This window comes from Salmo salar, unplaced genomic scaffold (assembly GCF_965601325.2).
Source record: "Salmo salar unplaced genomic scaffold, fSalSal1 ptg000408l, whole genome shotgun sequence".
Classification (NCBI taxonomy): Eukaryota; Metazoa; Chordata; class Actinopteri; order Salmoniformes; family Salmonidae; genus Salmo; species Salmo salar.
In genome coordinates this window covers 350,197-373,339 of record NW_027675377.1, presented here as the reverse complement: position 1 = coordinate 373,339, position 23,143 = coordinate 350,197, and the positions used below count along the sequence as shown (strand labels likewise).

At 41.2% G+C, this 23,143-nt stretch overlaps 1 long non-coding RNA gene and 1 pseudogene across 1 annotated transcript; one reads left to right on the top strand and one right to left on the bottom strand.

Moving 5' to 3' along the window:
• LOC145875963 (uncharacterized) overlaps nt 1-4,760 on the bottom strand; it is a 63,169-nt pseudogene extending 58,409 nt beyond the window's left edge.
• Nucleotides 4,761-16,453: 11,693 nt separating this feature from the next.
• Nucleotides 16,454-19,389, top strand: LOC145875955 (uncharacterized). Its single transcript, XR_014391376.1, has 3 exons — nt 16,454-16,573; nt 16,979-17,035; nt 18,763-19,389. It is a non-coding gene; the product is annotated as an uncharacterized LOC145875955 (long non-coding RNA).
• Nucleotides 19,390-23,143: the final 3,754 nt, after the last annotated feature.

The following is a 23,143-nucleotide window of genomic DNA, read 5'->3' as shown; positions in this document are numbered from 1 at the left end:
CACGATCAGTTCCTGCTCTGTGTAATGTTGTAAGGCCTCCACGATCAGTTCCTGCTCTGTGTAATGTTGTAAGGCCTCCACGATCAGTTCCTGCTCTGTGTAATGTTGTAAGGCCTCCACGATCAGTTCCTGCTCTGTGTAATGTTGTAAGGCCTCCACGATCAGTTCCTGCTCTGTGTAATGATGTAAGGCCTCCACGATCAGTTCCTGCCCTGTGTAATGTTGTAAGGCCTCCACGATCAGTTCCTGCTCTGTGTAATGATGTAAGGCCTCCACGATCAGTTCCTGCTCTGTGTAATGTTGTAAGGCCTCCACGATCAGTTCCTGCTCTGTGTAATGTTGTAAGGCCTCCACGATCAGTTCCTGCTCTGTGTAATGTTGTAAGGCCTCCACGATCAGTTCCTGCTCTGTGTAATGTTGTAAGGCCTCCACGATCAGTTCCTGCTCTGTGTAATGATGTAAGGCTTCCACGATCAGTTCCTGCTCTGTGTAATGTTGTAAGGCCTCCACGATCAGTTCCTGCTCTGTGTAATGTTGTAAGGCCTCCACGATCAGTTCCTGCTCTGTGTAATGTTGTAAGGCCTCCACGATCAGTTCCTGCTCATGTGAGTAGAACATCTTGGCAGTGAAGACATCATCCTCAATCTACCGCTTCTCTTCACAAAGAGCACCAAGAGCCTTAGCTTGAGGTGCACCTCCCCATCATCCTCTGCTCCTCCTGGTCTCCAGGACCAATCAGTGCTGTCCACCTGCACTGCATCCTCATACACCAGGGCCTGTAGGAGCTGTGAGGACAAACCTCGTCTCCTCAGGTTGTAGTCCTTCTCATGTGTTTTTATGCTACTACCGACCGTGGCCTTTTGGACAGGCAGTTGGCAATACCTTGACCATCTATTGATAACAGATAATCAATACCTTGACCATCTATTGATAACAGATAATCAATACCTTGACCATCTATTGATAACAGATAATCAATACCTTGACCATCTATTGATAACAGATAATCAATACCTTGACCATCTATTGATAACAGATAATCAATACCTTGACCATCTATTGATAACAGATAATCAATACCTTGACCATCTATTGATAACATATAATCAATACCTTGACCATCTATTAATAACAGATAATCAATACCTTGACCATCTATTGATAACAGATAATCAATACCTTGACCATCAATTAATAACAGATAATCAATACCTTGACCATCAATTAATAACAGAATATCAATACCTTGACCATCAATTAATAACAGATAATCAATACCTTGACCATCGATTGATAACAGATAATCTGTCACAGCTGTGGAAAGGAGTAGACCAAGGTGCAGCGTGGAAGATGTTCATCTTGTATTTATTTTACTCAGAACACTCTGACAATCAAACAAAACGACAGCAAAACAGTTCTGTCAGGTTTCACCAACTAAACAGAAAATAACTTCCCACAAGGACAAAGGAAAAACAGGCTGCCTACGTATGGCTTCCAATCAGAGACAACGAAAGACACCTGCCTCTGATTGGAAACCATACCCGGCCAAAACATAGAAAATAAAACATAGATTGCCCACCCACCTATCACACCCTGGCCTAGCTAAACAGAGAAAACACAGCTCTCCTAGGTCAGAGTGTGACATAATCAATACCTTGACCATCTATTGATAACAGATAATACAGACAGAAAATATGTTAAAGGTAATCCAATCTAAACAAAAAATAAATAAATCAAAAATTACCTAAAGCTGCTATAAAATTACTCTGATTACCATCCAACAATAGATCATTAGCAACAGAAACCAAGTTCAGAAACAGATACAAATAAACATTATTATTGTGTTTGACCACCCAGAATTATCATAGAACTGATATGAGTTGACTTGTTCCTATTGTTGAATATATATCTATAACCTGCATATTTTCAGGCCACAGAGGAACCTCTGTTCTAGCAGCAGACTGAAGGTTCCCTCCAGATTGGTCCTCAATCTGTTCCTCTGCAGTCTGTGGAGTGCAGTCTGGAAGAGACTGCTGGTGGGGGACCATCAATCTGTTACTCTGCAGTCTGTGGAGTGCAGTCTGGAAGAGACTGCTGGTGGGGGACCATCAATCTGTTACTCTGCAGTCTGTGGAGTGCAGTCTGGAAGAGACTGCTGGTGGGGGACCATCAATATGTTACTCTGCAGTCTGTGGAGTGCAGTCTGGAAGAGACTGCTGGTGGGGGACCATCAATCTGTTCCTCTTCAGTCTGTGGAGTGCAGTCTGGAAGTGACTGCTGGTGGGGGACCATCAATCTGTTCCTCTGCAGTCTGTGGAGTGCAGTCTGGAAGAGACTGCTGGTGGGGGACCATCAATCTGTTACTCTGCAGTCTGTGGAGTGCAGTCTGGAAGTGACTGCTGGTGGGGGACCATCAATCTGTTCCTCTGCAGTCTGTGGAGTGCAGTCTGGAAGAGACTGCTGGTGGGGGACCATCAATCTGTTCCTCTGCAGTCTGTGGAGTGCAGTCTGGAAGAGACTGCTGGTGGGGGACCATCAATCTGTTACTCTGCAGTCTGTGGAGTGCAGTCTGGAAGAGACTGCTGGTGGGGGACCATCAATCTGTTACTCTGCAGTCTGTGGAGTGCAGTCTGGAAGAGACTGCTGGTGGGGGACCATCAATCTGTTACTCTGCAGTCTGTGGAGTGCAGTCTGGAAGAGACTGCTGGTGGGGGACCATCAATCTGTTACTCTGCAGTCTGTGGAGTGCAGTCTGGAAGAGACTGCTGGTGGGGGACCATCGATGGAGGATGCTGTTCTTCCTCTCCATCGTCTTCAGTTTTCTGTCATCAGAAAGGTTCTAAATACTTTGACCAGGGAGATCAATTATATTCATTGATCTAACAATTACACTGTTAAAAACTGAGGAAGTACCTATCGAACTGCACAAGCTGAAAAACAGCTGTTCCATCTCCACTTTCCTGCTGTGCCCTGAAAATAAAACATGGATTACAGAGGGCATACAATAATGCATGTCGAAAAATAACAACTTTGCTTAGTCATTTGAAATGAATTACATACATTGCAATTGTATGTTGCTGGAGCATTGCAACATATTGCTCCTCCCAGCACAGAGCAGGTTTTTGCCTCTCAAGGGTGACACTGACATTCCTGCCCCAATCCCTAATGGTGCCCAGTGTTGTTCCTACAACATAACAACACTGACATTCCTGCCCCAATCCCTAATGGTGTCCAGTGTTGTTCCTAAAACATAACAACACTGACATTCCTGCCCCAATCCCTAATGGTGTCCAGTGTTGTTCCTACAACATAACAACACTGACATTCCTGCCTCAATCCCTAATGGTGTCCAGTGTTGTTCCTACAACATAACAACACTGACATTCCTGCCCCAATCCCTAATGGTGTCCAGTGTTGTTCCTACAACACAACAACACTGACATTCCTGCCCCAATCCCTAATGGTGTCCAGTGTTGTTCCTACAACATAACAACACTGACATTCCTGCCCCAATCCCTAATGGTGTCCAGTGTTGTTCCTACAACATAACAACACTGACATTCCTGCCCCAATCCCTAATGGTGTCCAGTGTTGTTCCTACAACACAACAACACTGACATTCCTGCCCCAATCCCTAATGGTGTCCAGTGTTGTTCCTACAACATAACAACACTGACATTCCTGCCCCAATCCCTAATGGTGTCCAGTGTTGTTCCTACAACATAACAACACTGACATTCCTGCCCCAATCCCTAATGGTGTCCAGTGTTGTTCCTACAACATAACAACACTGACATTCCTGCCCCAATCCCTAATGTTGTCCAGTGTTGTTCCTACAACATAACAACACTGACATTCCTGCCCCAATCCCTAATGGTGTCCAGTGTTGTTCCTACAACATAACAACACTGACATTCCTGCCCCAATCCCTAACGGTGTCCAGTGTTGTTCCTAAAACATAACAACAGTGACAGATGTGACAACATTTCTAATCAATACTGAAATTCTATGCTTAGATTATTGATACAATGGTTTACCTGGAAGAGACTGTGCAATTTCTTCCATTTCCCTTTTTGCCTCTGTTGCGACTTCTGTTGCTGGGGAAACCCTCTATGGCAGAGAGTCCACTACATCAAAACAACAGGAAATGTTAGGAACATCACTAGAGTCAACCAGCATCAAGTAAATGAATAACAATTCCAAGTGTACTAACGTAGCCTCTGGCGTTTTCCCATTTGTGGAGAAGTGCATCAGTCAGGAGGTCAATAAGATGGGACGGCCTCATTTCTTTGGTGACCTTCCCAAAGCGCCTCAGATACGACCACAGCCTCTCCATCTGCTCCCCATCTGCCAGTCCAGCACCTTCCACATATCGGGTGTTGAATTTCATCTACAAATATAAAATCATGTCATACCATGGTAAAAGGGTTATTTGGTTAAACCTTATAAAATATGAATATATACCTACTGATAATATTAATGATCCTGTTCAAGTACCTGACATGGCAAGTCATGTCCATCAGCATGGAAACCTGGAACAACCAATCTGGTCCCATGCTTCAATTCAGGAAACTTTCTCTAAAAAGTTATGGACAAAATGTTCATGTTAAAACTATTGTTGGAGAAACTGCTTTTCAAATGTTAAAGTCAATGAGATCTTGAATAAAAAAGGTTAATTACTTGCACATGCAGCTGCATCTGACATCAATGTCCTCCATGAAGATGAGACTGATGTTCTGACCTCTCATCACCTCCTTCATCTCTCAGCAGGTTCACTGCATCTGGCATCAATGTCCTCCATGAAGATGAGGTTGATGTTCCGGCCTCTCATCCCCTCCTTCATCTCTCAGCAGGTTCACTGCATCTGGCATCAATGTCCTCCATGAAGATGAGGTTGATGTTCTGGCCTCTCATCCCCTCCTTCATCTCTCAGCAGGTTCACTGCATCTGGCATCAATGTCCTCCATGAAGATGAGGTTGATGTTCTGGCCTCTCATCCCCTCCTTCATCTCTCAGCAGGTTCACTGCATCTGGCATCAATGTCCTCCATGAAGATGAGGTTGATGTTCTGGCCTCTCATCCCCTCCTTCATCTCTCAGCAGGTTCACTGCATTTGACAAACTACAGAAGAAGTACATCATTATCTGCACTAAATAACTAAATACAATTTACTAAATTAACTCAATTAATCAACACTGAAATAAAATACTGAAAAAGAAACTGAAAAAAACTCCTTATTACTGCATCCCACCTTTCAGCCTTTTTCATGTTCAGGAAGTGAAGCGGGTGGTCATGCTGGCAGGAAACCCCAACACGCCTGTCTCCTACAATTTCCTTGTTTTGGGTTTGGACCTGATGGCATTGCCTGCTTGAAATCCATGGCAACCCTAAAATATCTATAATAATATAAAGCACAATACAAGTATTATGTACTGAAATGCTTCCTTGCAGGTTAACCTCTTGACAATACAACAACAATAGAACAAGTCAGTAGCTAAGTTAATAAAAAAAGTAATACAATAGTAATAAACCCTTCATTCATCAGTACCCTGAACAAAGCTGGGTGTTTCTGGGATAGAGGGTTGATATTAAAGTCAGTACTACAATAGTAATAAACCCTTCATTCATCAGTACCCTGAACATAGCTGGGTGTTTCTGGGATAGAGGGTTGATATAAAAGTCTATATATTAAGATGTAAGCAATACAATAAGCAATACCCCCAGGCTATATGAATATAAAGAGACATGAGACAAAACAATCATAATGAATCAGATTACATGGAGAGGGGGGACCTGATCCTAGATCATAATGAATCAGATTACATGGAGAGGGGGACCTGATCCTATGTCATAATGAATCAGATTACATGGAGAGGAGGACCTGATCCTAGATCATAATGAATCAGATTACATGGAGAGGGGGGACCTGATCCTAGATCATAATGAATCAGATTACATGGAGAGGGGGGACCTGATCCTAGATCATAATGAATCAGATTACATGGAGAGGGGGACCTGATCCTAGATCATAATGAATCAGATTACATGGAGGGGGGACCTGATCCTATATCATAATGAATCAGATTACATGGAGAGGGGGGACCTGATCCTATATCATAATGAATCAGATTACATGGAGAGGGGGGACCTGATCCTAGATCATAATGAATCAGATTACATGGAGAGGGGGGACCTGATCCTAGATCATAATGAATCAGATTACATGGAGAGGGGGACCTGATCCTAGATCATAATGAATCAGATTACATGGAGAGGGGGACCTGATCCTGATTCAGCACTCCTCCTTTGAGACACTGCCTTTATGAATAAGGAATGCTGTTGTAAAGTGTAGTTACAGCAGGTGTTTACTGCCATCTAGTGGAAGATACCAATAAAACACTTTATTATCAGGATGGGGAGACGGCTGAGTGCAGGATCCATGGTGAGATGACAAAAGAGGAAAACACACTATATGGAGAGAAGTACAAATAAAGTATTTCTGAACAATAAAGGACAGAGTAAGATAATGAATACCTGGAATTACATATTATTACTAGTTAGTAGATCTCTTCTGTCATCATTATTTACCCATACACCAGTGACGTCAGAAGGGACGTGATTTACTCATATGAAAGTGAAAGTAACTGTGGTTACAAAATGTAGCGCACATTTCTCTGCAACATTAGAAGCAGGATAAATGTGTTGATTTGAAGGACAGACGTACAGACTCTGGTAAGTCTTGGCTACATATAACTATTATAAAGTTAGGTCGTAGTCAGACATTCAATCGACAGAGTAACCTTGAGATATGATTCTTTATCATGCTGACCAACCTGGGCCCGGTTTCTGCGATAGAATTTAGACTTAACGCTGGAAACGCATAATAAAAAAAAATACAGTGTTGAGTAAACGCTATTTTACAAATAAAAAGGTGTGTAAGTGCGTTTACATGGGTTTACCCTCCATCACATCCCCGTTGAGGTGGTGTGCAGCGTAGAGTGCATAGTCATTTAGTCTCTATGGGCCTGTTGGTGAGGGCCACAGCATAGTCCTTTAGTCTCTATGGGCCAGATGGTGAGGGCCACAGCATAGTCCTTTAGTCTCTATGGGCCAGATGGTGAGGGCCACAGCATAGTCCTTTAGTCTCTATGGGCCAGATGGTGAGGGCCACAGCATGGGAAAATAAACTGTTCAGATGGGGTCTATAACATCCAATCACATACTCCTCAAGATGAGGCTCATGATTTATAAGTTATATACCTTTTAATCTTTACATATATTGTCTTTATTTAAACCAAGGTAGTTTGAGTTAGTAGCGATGAAGTAGCAACTGTCAGCTGCTGTAAACCTGTGACAGTCTTCATAAGAGAGCTGATCTCGGATCAGTTTAGCTTATTATATCATATTGATACTGCTGTTAACCATCTGACAGTCTTCATAGGAGAGCTGATCTCAGATCAGTTTAGCTTATTATATCATATTGATACTGCTGTAAACCTGTGACAGTCTTCATAGGAGAGCTGATCTCGTATCAGTTTAGCTGTTTATATCATATTGATACTGCTGTAAACCTGTGACAGTCTTCATAGGAGAGCTGATCTCGTATCAGTTTAGCTGTTTATATCATATTGATACTCCTGTAAAGTCAGGTTACAGCAGGTGTTTACTGCCATCTAGTGGAATATGTTTTATTTTTATTTCACTTTTATTTAACTAGGTAAGTCAGAACAAATTCTTATTAACAATGACGGCCTACCCCGGCCAAACCTTGACGACGCTGTGCCAATTGTGCGCCGCCCTATGGGACTTCCAGTCATGCAGCCTGGACTCTAACCAGGTACTGCAGTGACGCAAGAGGCGGGACTGCACCACTCGGGAGGCGGCTGAGCTGAAACAGAAATTAAAGTTGTTCTTTTGTTCAGGATCCATTTTGAGACGACAGAGCAGAAAACACTATATGGAGATTATTGAAAAATAAAGTAAGTATTTCTGAATAATAATTTATTCTAAATGACAGAGTATGTGAATGAATACTAGGAATGAGATATTACTAGTTAGTAGAACTGCTACTTGAGCTGAGTTGCTGATAGACAGCAGTTTTCAAAGTGGAAACTAATCAGTAGGTCTACATGTTATCAGTAAAACGTCTGGTAAAGATGGTGGAGGAGCTTTTACATTATATGGTTTTATGTTTATCTCAGGGTTTCTCAATACTTTAATTATTATACAGCACGTACACACCTGATTCAACTAATCATGAAATATTTTAAGACAGTTTAATATTTGAGGCATACAAGTGAACATTCTCAAATTAAAACTTTTGGGTTAGTAGGCCTGTTAACAATTATTATAGTCCTACAGTAACTCATATTTTGGAGAGAAAAAAACACAACTAAACCTGGTTTCCAGTAAATTGTATGTAACTATTGTGACCTCAAAGAAATAGAGAATGAAACTAATTTGATCCTCTATTGCCCTTTCTACCATGATATACGCTTGCTCTTATTCCAGAAAGCACACCAGATATACCCTGGCAGTATGTGATGAGGAGAAATTAAATGTTTTTTGTCCATTGTGTATTTCCATTTGCAGAATATTTAGATGTTACCTTTATTTAAACTAGGCAGTACGTTAAGAACAAATTCTTATTTTCAATGACAGCTCAATGAAAATAAGAATTTGTTCATAACTGACTTGCCTAGTTTAAATAAAGGTAAAACCTAAATATTCTGCAAATGGAAATACACAATGGACAAAAAACATTTAATTTGTCCTCATCACATACTAGGAACAGTGGGTTAACTGCCTTGTTCAGGGGCAGAACAACAGATATGTACCTAGACTGTCTCCCATATGAATCTTCTCTTTGTGCCAGACTGGGTTCAAATGCCTTCTGTTTATTTTTTTCTGTATATGTTATGTATGTATGTGTATATATACAGTGTGTATGTATGTATGTGTATGTATGTATGTGTGTGTATGTATGTATGTGTATATATACAGTGTGTATGTATGTGTATATATACAGTGTGTATGTATGTGTATATATACAGTGTGTATGTATGTGTATATATACAGTGTGTATGTATGTATGTGTATATATACAGTGTGTATGTATGTATGTGTATATATACAGTGTGTATGTATGTATGTGTATATATACAGTGTGTATGTATGTATGTGTATATATACAGTGTGTATGTATGTATGTGTATATATACAGTGTGTATGTATGTATGTGTATATATACAGTGTGTATGTATGTGTATATATACAGTGTGTATGTATGTGTATATATACAGTGTGTATGTATGTATGTGTATATATACGTATGTGTATATATACAGTGTGTATGTATGTATGTGTATATATACAGTGTGTATGTATGTGTATATATACAGTTGTTACGCACGCCTCTAGAAAGAGGGAACGCAACACCCTGCTACAACTTAACTCTCCGTGTTGTGAAAGAGGTATGGAAGTGTAGGCGTGAGCAAGGATGACACAAAGGCAGAGAATACCGTTAACAGGGAATTTATTCCTTCACGCGGTAAGGTTGGGGAAAAGGGGCTGGACGGAACCAAAGCAAAGAAACTAAATATCAAAACCCCCTCTCCTACCTTACCTGCCTACCCACTACTTACCTAACTAGCACCACCTGGTGCACTAACCAAAATACAGGGGATGGTCCGCCCAGGTCTTTCCTAGTGTGCATAGACAGCAAACTACTACGGGTATATGTATGCCCGCGGGCCTCTTGCCTAAACACTCCCTAGGTGCCTTCCCCTTCCCCCCTGGGAACAAATGAAACAGAATTACACAAATGTAAGTCAATCAAAACACTGCATCCGATTGACACACACAACCAATCAGCTCCCTCAGCAACAACGGACACAGTACATACCAAAATTCTTGGAAACAACCAACATTCTATAACCCTCAGCCATTAGCCTTGTCTCTCAGCAATCATCTCTGTCTCCCCCCTCCCTGAGCAACAGCACACTGGCTTATATTGGGGTTGTTAATTGAGACAGCTGCGTCCTGACGAGGGGGCGGGGTCAGCTCTCCAATCAGCAATGGGGCCGACCAATCAGCTGCTTGGAGAACTTCAGGAAGCCATTACCTGAAACACACTAACAAATATACAAACTACAACACAGAAACTGGGGAACGTAACACGCCCACCACAAAAAATGCAAACATACAGTTTGCAATAACAAAAATCAACGCTTCCCCAGTTACTAAACCCGTGATAGAGCGTCGGCAACCACATTTGCCGAGCCCTTCACATAGGCTATCTGTACATTATATCCTTGTACAATCAGAGCCCACCGCATAAGGCGGCGGTTCTGATTGTACATTTGCTTTAAGAACACCAAAGGATTATGGTCCGTGAAGACCATTACAGGCAAGGCACTGGAACCCACATATACCTCAAAGAACTGTAATGCTAGCAATAAAGCCAGCGTTTCCTGTTCAATTGTGGAGTACCTTGACTGACACGAGTTGAACTTACGGGAGAAGAAACTGACGGGTCGATCCACTCCATCTTCATCTTCCTGCAAGAGAACCGCACCCACCCCCACTATACTAGCGTCTACCTCCAACTTAAAAGGTTTGTCAAAGTTGGGGGCGGCAAGCACTGGGGCACTACAAAGTAGCGCTTTAGCGGACTCAAAAGCATAGTTACAGTCCTGGGACCACTTAAATGGTACCTTCGGACTAAGCAGAGATGAAAGGGGAGCTACTACCGTCGAGAAATTCTTACAGAAAGTACGATAGTAACCTACCATCCCCAGGAATCTGCGCAACTGGCGGCGAGTTGTGGGAGCAGGAAAAGCAACAATTGCTTCCACTTTGCCAGTTACTGGGCGCACTTGACCTCGTCCCACTTGTTTCCCCAAGTAAGTCACTGTAGCCTTCCCAAACTCACACTTGGCCAAATTGAGGGTTAAAGAAGCATTCGCCAACCGCTGAAACACACTTTTCAAGGTGGCGAAATGATCAGACCAAGTAGACGAATGTATTACCACATCGTCAAGATAAGCAGTACAATTTGGTACATCGGCAAAAACAATGTTAACTAACCGCTGAAAAGTAGCAGGTGCATTACACATTCCAAAGGGCATCACAGAATATTGTACGAAGTTATCTGGCGTAACGAAAGCCGAGATGTCAGAAGCTCGAGAGGTCAAAGGCACCTGCCAATAACCTTTTAGCAAATCTAATTTACTAACGTAAGCAGCAGAGCCAATTCTATCAATGCAGTCATCTAAGCGAGGTAGAGGAAAAGAATCAGTCTTTGTAACGGCATTTACTCGACGATAATCCGTACATAAGCGAGACGTACCGTCAGGCTTAGGAACAAGAATACACGGGGAACTCCAGGAGCTGTTACTGGGTTTTGCCATGTCATTCTGTAATAAATAAGCTATCTCACTTTTCATTACCTCCCTTTTCTTACAAACCACCATCACACCTCAATCACAAATCACAGAGAGCTCAGTGCAGCAGGGTTCAGTGGGTTTAATGGAATCCCGGATGAGCCCCCATTATGTTACGCATCAAAACTCCTGCTTCCATAAAGTAGGCAGTCTCTTTAGTTTTAGCTTCCTCAATGGAAGTTACCGAAGCAAAACACTTGCGAAGACTGATGTCTCCCTTTTGACATTCAATCACCTTCTCGGGGGTGACAGTCAAAAGAATGTCATGTAATTGGGGCGCGATTTCACTTCCCCCGGGCTGTTTGTCAGAGGTGATCAGCTTCTTAGAGGTAGTACACAACCCATCCTCTTGATCAACTTCTTTAAACAAAACAGTTTTTGACAAATCTATCACGTCACCCATTTGTCTTGCCTGAGCACGAGTGACAGCACAAGCGGGGAACACATGGGGATAACTCTGTGCCAACTCATTGGAGAGAGAGTGGTCACTTTTATCCAACACTTCCAATATGGGTACTACCTTTCCTCCAGCAATATCGTTACCCATTATAAAGGTCACACCTTTTACTGGCAACTTAGGACGTACCCCTACTCTGAATATTCCACTGATTAACTCAGAGTGTACATTCACAAAGTGCAACGGCACTGGGACAAAACCCATTTCAATACCCTGAACTAACACACTGGAACCACAGTATGTATTGTCGGATAAGGGCAACACATCAACCAATATAAATGACTGCGCCGCCCCTGTATCTCTAAGGATTTTAACAGGACGCTGAGATGCTTCGTCATTCGCTATGGACACAAACCCCTCAAAAATGAACGGTTCGTAACTGCGGTCGGGTACTGAGACTTTCAAACTACATTTACTCTGAGGCACCTGTTTTGTTTCAGACCTCACAACAGTACGAATTAGCCCAACACCTGTTGGCGGCTTGGCACGAAAAGGCATCCCTTGTTTGCGTTTTAGTAGGAAGCAATCATTAATCACATGTCCCACTTTATGACAATAGAAACAGGGACGCTCATTTTTCTGGCGTGCTTGATATACTGTGGGCCGACTGGGACTAAAAGTAGGCAACTCAGTAGCTCTACTCTCAGTATGAGCCGAAAACACACTCTTGTGCGTCAACACAAACTCGTCTGCCAACACAGACGCTTCTGACAGGGAGGATACTTTCTGTTCATTTAGGTATACTACAATGCGTTCGGGTAAGCAATTTTTAAACTCTTCCAACAAAATTAACTCCCGGAGAGAGTTGAAATCAGTTACCTTACTAGCAGCATGCCATTTATCAAACAGATTTCCCTTGTCTCTAGCAAATTCCACATAAGTCTTACTAGGAGACTTTCTATGAGACCTAAATCTCTGTCGGTATGCCTCAGGCACAAGCTCATAAGCACGAAGAACGGTAGCTTTGACCACTTCATAGTTCAAACTATCTTCCAAAGGTAGCGCTGATAAAACCTCTTGGGCTTTTCCAGTTAATTTACACTGAAGTAATAAGCACCATACTTCTTCAGGCCATTTCAAGGCTACGGCTATACGTTCAAACACACAAAAATAGGAGTCAACCTCTGATTCTCTAAACAAAGGTACTAAGGCAATCTGCCTACTAATGTCAAACGTGTTGGAAGCTCCAGCTGGTGAGGACGACTCACTAACAAGCACAGTAGGAACAAAGGCTAGCCTCGCTGTCTCTGCCTCCAATTCCATTTGGCGCATTTTGAAATCCATCTGCCGCTGTTCTCTTTCTGCCTCTATTTTACAGATTTCCAACTGCCGCTGTTCTCTTTCTTTTTCAGCCTCTATTTTACAGATTTCTAACTGGAGATTTTCTCGCCTAATTTGGGCTCTCTCTTCCGCTTCCAGTTGAAACTGTATAGAACGGACATCCCTTCTGGCATCACCAGTTGACAGTGGGGAGAGCGGATCAAAACGGGGCAATGTGGCTGGAGCTTTAGCCTCGCCTTCGGTCTCAGAAACCGACGGGCTTACAGGAGCAGCAACATCCCCTACAGGGGTAGTAGGTTCAGGCAGCGGTAACACAAGCACCTGCTCTTCTATCAATACATTTAACACTAGTTTCTTAACCTCCGCCTTAACTAAATTGTGCGAAATAGACAATGAATAATGGTCAGCCAAGGTCATTAAATCACTTTTACGACACTTATTAAACACCTCCCACGACGGGTTATCCAAAAAGGATTGTACATCAAAAGTAGCCATTGTAAACTACTACACCAAACACAAGAGCCAACAAATAGCTAATGCTATGACGCTCAACACTGAACTAACCACAAACTAAACTAGTCACCCTTTTCTCACAAACCACCATCACACCTCAATCACAAATCACAGAGAGCTCAGTGCAGCAGGGTTCAGTGGGTTTAATGGAATCCCGGATGAGCCCCCATTATGTTACGCACGCCTCTAGAAAGAGGGAACGCAACACCCTGCTACAACTTAACTCTCCGTGTTGTGAAAGAGGTATGGAAGTGTAGGCGTGAGCAAGGATGACACAAAGGCAGAGAATACCGTTAACAGGGAATTTATTCCTTCACGCGGTAAGGTTGGGGAAAAGGGGCTGGACGGAACCAAAGCAAAGAAACTAAATATCAAAACCCCCTCTCCTACCTTACCTGCCTACCCACTACTTACCTAACTAGCACCACCTGGTGCACTAACCAAAATACAGGGGATGGTCCGCCCAGGTCTTTCCTAGTGTGCATAGACAGCAAACTACTACGGGTATATGTATGCCCGCGGGCCTCTTGCCTAAACACTCCCTAGGTGCCTTCCCCTTCCCCCCTGGGAACAAATGAAACAGAATTACACAAATGTAAGTCAATCAAAACACTGCATCCGATTGACACACACAACCAATCAGCTCCCTCAGCAACAACGGACACAGTACATACCAAAATTCTTGGAAACAACCAACATTCTATAACCCTCAGCCATTAGCCTTGTCTCTCAGCAATCATCTCTGTCTCCCCCCTCCCTGAGCAACAGCACACTGGCTTATATTGGGGTTGTTAATTGAGACAGCTGCGTCCTGACGAGGGGGCGGGGTCAGCTCTCCAATCAGCAATGGGGCCGACCAATCAGCTGCTTGGAGAACTTCAGGAAGCCATTACCTGAAACACACTAACAAATATACAAACTACAACACAGAAACTGGGGAACGTAACACAGTGTGTATGTATGTATGTGTATATATACAGTGTGTATGTATGTATGTGTATATATACAGTGTGTATGTATGTATGTGTATATATACAGTGTGTATGTATGTTATGTATGTGTATATATACAGTGTGTATGTATGTATGTATGTATGTGTATATATACAGTGTGTATGTATGTATGTATGTATGTGTATATATACAGTGTGTATGTATGTATGTATGTATGTGTATATATACAGTGTGTATGTATGTATGTGTATATATACAGTGTGTATGTATGTGTATATATACAGTGTGTATGTATGTGTATATATACAGTGTGTATGTATGTATGTGTATATATACAGTGTGTATGTATGTATGTGTATATATACAGTGTGTATGTATGTATGTGTATATATACAGTGTGTATATTATTGTACTGCTCTAGGGATATAATTATTGTTTGCATCACCTTATTTACTATTATGTATTGATTTTTACCTTACGCTGTTTTCATTCTTCATGTGATGCTCAATGCAGAGAGCACTGAAGAGGAATTATCATTTAATTACCACAGTGAATTATTGTAATGTTTGTTTATGTGGCAATTAACCCCATAAGGGATGAGTTGCCAGTTGGCGATTTGACACAAAAATAAAATGTCATTCATTCATTCATTTTTCATTCATATTATTTAATTTAAGTTTTTCTGTGTCCCCCTAATATCACTTACACCCTGTTAGTTTGTTGTAATTCCTAGAGCAAAACAGAGAACACCATCGTGTTCGTACGAATCTCAGCTTTCAATAGAGGTACCATAATAGTTTGTTGGCCAAACCATTCAGACTCTACATACGATTTTGTGAGAATACAGATTTTCAGGATGTCTCATGGTCTGACAAACACCACTCTAGCTCTGACAACTAGATCATAATGAATCAGATTACATGGAGAGGGGGACCTGATCCTAGATCATAATGAATCAGATTACATGGAGAGGGGGACCTGATCCTAGATCATAATGAATCAGATTACATGGAGAGGGGGGACCTGATCCTAGATCATAATGAATCAGATTACATGGAGAGGGGGGACCTGATCCTAGATCATAATGAATCAGATTACATGGAGAGGGGGGACCTGATCCTAGATCATAATGAATCAGATTACATGGAGAGGAGGGACCTGATCCTAGATCATAATGAATCAGATTACATGGAGAGGAGGGACCTGATCCTAGATCATAATGAATCAGATTACATGGAGAGGGGGGACCTGATCCTATATCATAATGAATCAGATTACAAGGAGAGGGGGGGCCTGATCCTATATCATAATGAATCAGATTAAATGGAGAGGAGGACCTGATCCTAGATCATAATGAATCAGATTACATGGAGAGGAGGGGGGGACCTGATCCTAGATAATAATGAATCAGATTACATGGAGAGGAGGACCTGATCCTAGATCATAATGAATCAGATTACATGGAGAGGATTGACCTGATCCTGATTCAGCACTCCTCCTTTGAGACACTGCCTTTATGAATAAGGAATGCTGTTGTAAAGTCTAGTTACAGCAGGTGTTTACTGCCATCTAGTGGAAGATACCAATAAAACACTTTATTATCAGGGTGGGGAGACGGCTGAGTGCAGGATCCATGGTGAGATGACAAAAGAGGAAAACACACTATATGGAGAGAAGTACAAATAAAGTATTTCTGAACAATAAAGGACAGAGTAAGATAATGAATACCTGGAATGACATATTATTACTAGTAAGTAGATCTCTTCTGTCATCATTATTTAACCATACACCAGTGACGTGCGAATTGACGTGTTTCCTCATATGAAAGTGAAAGTAACTGTGGTTACAAAATGTAGCGCACATTTCTCTGCAACATCAGAAGCAGGATAAATGTGTTGATTTGAAGGACAGACGTACAGACTCTGGTAAGTCTTGGCTACATATAACTATTATAAAGTTAGGTCGTAGTCAGACATTCAATAGACAGAGTAACCTTGAGATATGATTCTTTATCATGCTGACCAACCTGGGCCCGGTTTCTGCGATAGAATTTAGACTTAACGCTGGAAACGCATAAGAAGTGGTAAATGATAATTAACAAAATACAGTGTTGAGTAAACGCTATTTTACAAATAAAAAGGTGTGTAAGTGCGTTTACGTGGGTTTACCCTCCACCACATCCCCGTTGATGTGGTGTGCAGCGTAGAGTGTATAGTCATTTAGTCTCTATAGACCAGGTGGCCAGTTGGTGAGAAACTGTTCAGATGGGTTGGTTTAGACCACTGCACCACCCAGGAGGTGACTGAAAGTAAATATGTGATTTTGTACAGGATCCATTTTGAGATGACAGAGCAGAAAACACTATATGGACAATACTGACAAATAAAGTAAGTATTTATGAACAATAATTCATTCTAAATGACGGAGTATGTGAATGAATACTAGGAATGATATATTACTAGTTAGAACTGCTACTTGAGCTGAGTTGCTGACAGACAGCAGTTTTCAAAGTGGAAACTAATCAGTAGGTCTACATGTTATCAGTAAAACGTCTGGTAAAGATGGTGGAGGAGCTTTTACATTATATGGTTTTATGTTTATCTCAGGGTTTCTCATCCTTTGGTTCTTATCCAGCACGTACACACCTTACAGGGGAAAAACACAACTAAACCTGATTTCCAGTAAATTATAAGTTTAGCTAAAATAATGTAAGAGAGATGTCTTGAAGAAGGACTATAACATTTTTTAAGCAAGATTCAGAACAATGTCACGTTACTGCTGTCTCATGTAACTGACTGTTAGCCCCACCCTCTGGTTACTGTTGTTATGTGAAGGGTGACTCCTTGACTACAGTTGAAACTGACTGTTAGCCCCACCCTCTGGTTACTGTTGTTATGTGAAGGGTGACTCCTTGACTACAGTTGAAACTGACTGTTAGCCCCACCCTCTGGTTACTGTTGTTATGTGAAGGGTGACTCCTTGACTACAGTTGTAACTGACTGTTAGCTCCACCCTCTGGTTACTGTTGTTATGTGAAGGGTGACTCCTTGACTACAGTTGAAACTGACTGTTAGCCCCACCCTCTGGTTACTGTTGTTATGTGAAGGGTGACACCTTGACTACAGTTGAAACTGACTGTTAGCCCCACCCTCTGGTTACTGTTGTTATGTGAAGGGTGACACCTTGACTACAGTTGAAACTGACTGTTAGCTCCACCCTCTGGTTACTGTTGTTATATGAAGGGTGACACCTTGACTACAGTTGAAACTGACTGTTAGCTCCACTCTCTGGTTACTGTTGTTATATGAAGAGTGACTCCTTGACTACAGTTGTAACTGACTGTTAGCTCCACCCTCTGGTTACTGTTGTTATACGAAGGGTGACTCCTTGACTACAGTTGAAACTGACTGTTAGCTCCACCCTCTGGTTACTGTTGTTATGTGAAGGGTGACTCCTTGACTACAGTTGAAACTGACTGTTAGCCCCACCCTCTGGTTACTGTTGTTATATGAAGAGTGACTCCTTGACTACAGTTGAAACTGACTGTTAGCTCCACCCTCTGGTTACTGTTGTTATATGAAGGGTGACTCCTTGACTACAGTTGAAACTGAATATAAGAAAGTATCTGTACAGGGTCATTTTGAGATGACAGAGCAGCTCATAGTTTAACCTCTAAACTGCAACTCAGTTTCCAAGTAAAGTGAGTATTTCAGGTTAATAATGTAGAATAAAGTAGAGGGAACATTTGGAATCCACTAAACTAGTGTCTAGGTGCTGCTGAGTCATTCCTACCATGTGGTGTCTTTTCTGTCCCCGGGAAAAATCAGTTCTTATTTAGTGTAAAATGTGGATTCAAAAAGGCTTTAAATATCAGGTGTCCTTTACCTTATAAACACCAAAATATGGATCCTGAAAGGGAATGTTATGCATTTTAACACTTTTTGTCAGAAGATGTAGGCGTTTTTGTCCCCAGGTGTTATTTAACAACTTCTACAATAAATATAAGCCATAAAATAACAAAATGTTAAACTGTTTCTTCATTATTTTATAGTCCTAGTTGAAGTCTCTTTCATCAATGACTTTTTTCATGATTATTGTATTTATCTATCCATAGGGGAAGCCTGGGCAACTGAAATGTCTGAGCTTTTTCAACAGTGTAACTATGAACATCTGTACCAAAACCAAATGAAGGGAGACATAGATATGATTAAAAAACAACTGTTGATGCGACATGAAAAAAAGATGGGTGGAGGAGATGAATCATCAACCCAAATTGAGAACCTTTTGTTTGATTCAGGGTGAATTGGTGTGTGAGAGATATATTATGTATAACCTACCTAAAAGCAAGAGATCTCTATGTGCACAGGGAAGATCAGGGATATTGTCTCTGTGTATTGAAACAGGTCAGATCAGGGATATTGTCTCTGTGTATTGAAACAGGTCAGATCAGGGATATTGTCTCTGAGTATTGAAACAGGTCAGATCAGGGATATTGTCTCTGAGTATTGAAACAGGTTATTTCAGGGATATTGTCTCTGTGTATTGAAACAGGTACGATCAGGGATATTGTCTCTGCCTATTGAAACAGGTCAGATCAGGGATATTGTCTCTGTGTATTGAAACAGGTCAGATCAGGGATATTGCCTCTGAGTATTGAAACAGGTAAGATCAGGGATATTTTCTCTGAGTATTGAAACAGGTCAGTATTGTGGTGAAATGGAGGAAAGACTATGTAACTATTGTGACCTTAGAGAATTAAACTGATTTAATCCTCTATTTCCTGTTCTACCATGATATACGCTTGCTCTTATTCCAGAAAGACCACCAGATATACCCTGGCAGTATGTGATGAGTGATGAGGAGAAATTGAAATGTTTTTTTGTCCATTGTGTATTTCCGTTTGTGGAATATTTAGATAAATCCTGGAATATAAGAAAAATGTTTACCTATAATTAAATTGTAAAAATATTTAGCTTCTGCGTGGTAAATGGTACATGTGTATATAGATTGTGTATAGACTTGTCTCCCATATGACTCATCTATGTGGTAAATGGTATGTGTATATATAGATTGTGTATAGACTTGTCTCCCATATGAATATTCTATGTGGTAAATGGTATGTGTGTATATAGATTGTGTATAGACTTGTCTCCCATATGAGTCTTCTATGTGGTAAATGGTATGTGTATATATAGATTGTGTATAGACTTGTCTCCCATATGAATCTTCTATGTGGTAAATGGTATGTGTATATATAGATTGTGTATAGACTTGTCTCCCATATGAATCTTCTCTTTGTGTCAGACTGGGTTCAAATTCCTTCTGTTTATTTTTCTGGGTTGATGATTCACCTCCTCTACCCATTTTCTGTATTTATTTATCTGTATATGTATGTATGTATGTGTATATATACAGTGTGTATGTATGTATGTGTATATATACAGTGTGTATGTATGTATGTGTATATATACAGTGTGTATGTATGTATGTGTATATATACAGTGTGTATGTATGTATGTATGTGATGTGTATATATACAGTGTGTATATATGTATATTATTGTTTTGCTCTAGGGATATAATTATTGTTTGCATCACCTTATTTACTATTATGTATTGATTTTTACCTTATTTTTTTCACTATTCATGCGATGCCCAATGCAGAGAACACCGGAAGGAGAATTATCATTTAATTACCACAGTCAATTATTGTAATGTTTGTTTATGTGGCAATTAACCCCATAAGGGATGGGTTGCCAGTTGGCGATTTGACACAAAAATAAAATATCATTCATTCATTCATTTGTTCATTCATTTGTTCATTCATGTTATTTAATTTAAGTTTTTCTGTGTCCCCCTAATATCACTTTCCACAATGTTAGTTTGTTGTAATTCCTAGAGCAACACATAGAACACCAGCTTGTTTGTACGAGTCACAGTTTACAATAGAGAGGTAACATAATAGTTTGTTGGCCAAACCGGAATGTCTCATAGTCTGACAAACACCACTCTAGCTCTGACAACTAGATCATAATGAATCAGATTACATGGAGAGGGGGGACCTGATCCTAGATCATAATGAATCAGATTACATGGAGAGGAGGGACCTGATCCTAGATCATAATGAATCAGATTACATGGAGAGGGGGACCTGATCCTAGATCATAATGAATCAGATCACATGGAGAGGGGGGACCTGATCCTATATCATAATGAATCAGATTACATGGAGAGGAGGGACCTGATCCTAGATCATAATGAATCAGATTACATGGAGAGGAGGGACCTGATCCTAGATCATAATGAATCAGATTACATGGAGAGGGGGGACCTGATCCTAGATCATAATGAATCAGATTACATGGAGAGGAGGGACCTGATCCTAGATCATAATGAATCAGATTACATGGAGAGGAGGGACCTGATCCTAGATCATAATGAATCAGATTACATGGAGAGGAGGGACCTGATCCTAGATCATAATGAATCAGATTACATGGAGAGGGGGGACCTGATCCTAGATCATAATGAATCAGATTACATGGAGAGGGGGGACCTGATCCTAGATCATAATGAATCAGATTACATGGAGAGGAGGACCTGATCCTAGATCATAATGAATCAGATTACATGGAGAGGGGGGACCTGATCCTAGATCATAATGAATCAGATTACATGGAGAGGGGGGACCTGATCCTAGATCATAATGAATCAGGTTACATGGAGAGGGGGGACCTGATCCTGATTCAGCACTCCTCCTTTGAGACACTGCCTTTATGAATAAGGAATGCTGTTGTAAAGTCTAGTTACAGCAGGTGTTTACTGCCATCTAGTGGAAGATACCAATAAAACACTTTATTATCAGGGTGGGGAGACGGCTGAGTGCAGGATCCATGGTGAGATGACAAAAGAGGAAAACACACCATATGGAGAGAAGTACAAATAAAGTATTTCTGAACAATAAAGGACAGAGTAAGATAATGAATACCTGGAATTACATATTATTACTAGTTAGTAGATCTCTTCTGTCATCATTATTTACCCATACACCGGTGACGTCAGAAGGGACGTGATTTCCTTATATGAAAGTGAAAGTAACTGTGTAGTCCACGTCATTTCAAAATGACTGTAGAAACTGTAGCGCACATTTCTCTGCAACATTAGAAGCAGGATAAATGTGTTGATTTGAAGGACAGACGGACAGACTCTGGTAAGTCTTGGCTACATATAACTATTATAAAGTTAGGTCGTAGTCAGACATTCAATAGACAGAGTAACCTTGAGATATGATTCTTTATCATGCTGACCAACCTGGGCCCGGTTTCTGCGATAGAATTTAGACTTAACGCTGGAAACGCATAAGAAGTGGTAAACGATAATTAACAAAATACAGTGTTGAGTAAACGCTATTTTACAAATAAAAAGGTGTGTAAGCGCGTTTACGTGGGTTTACCCTCCACTACATCCCCGTTGATGCGGTGTGCAGCGTAGAGTGCATAGTCATTTAGTCTCATTTAGGCCAGATGGTGAGGGCCACGGCATAGTCCTTTAGTCTCTATGGGCCAGATGGTGAGGGCCACAGCATAGTCCTTTAGTCTCTATGGGCCAGATGGTGGGGGCCACAGCATAGTCCTTTAGTCTCTATGGGCCAGATGGTGGGGGCCACAGCATAGTCCTTTAGTCTCTATGGGCCAGATGGTGGGGGCCACAGGATAATCCTTTAGTCTCGATGGGCCAGATGGACAGATGGTGAGGGCCACAGCATAGTCCTTCAGTCTCTATGGGCCAGATGGTGAGGGCCACAGCATAGTCCTTCAGTCTCTATGGGCCAGATGGTGAGGGCCACAGCATAGTCCTTTAGTCTTTCTGGGCCAGATGGTGAGGGCCACAGCATAGTCCTTTAGTCTCTATGGGCCAGATGGTGAGGGCCACAGCATAGTCCTTTAGTCTCTATGGGCCAGATGGTGAGGGCCACAGCATGGGAAAAGAAACTGTTCAGATGGGGGTCTATAACATCCAATCACATACTCCTCAAGATGAGGCTCATGATTTATAAGTTATATACCTTTTAATCTTTACATATATTGTCTTTATTTAAACCAAGGTAGTTTGAGTTAGTAGCGATGAAGTAGCAACTGTCAGCTGCTGTAAACCTGTGACAGTATTCATAGGAGAGCTGATCTCAGATCAGTTTAGCTGTTTATATCATAATGATACTCCTGTAAACCTGTGACAGTCTTCATAGGAGAGCTGATCTCAGATCAGTTTAGCTTATTATATCATATTGATACTGCTGTAAACCTGTGACAGTCTTCATAAGAGAGCTGATCTCAGATCAGTTTAGCTGTTTATATCATAATGATACTGCTGTAAAGTCAGGTTACAGCAGGTGTTTACTGCCATCTAGTGGAATATGTTTTATTTTTATTTCACTTTTATTTAACTAGGTAAGTCAGAACAAATTCTTATTAACAATGACGGCCTACCCCGGCCAAA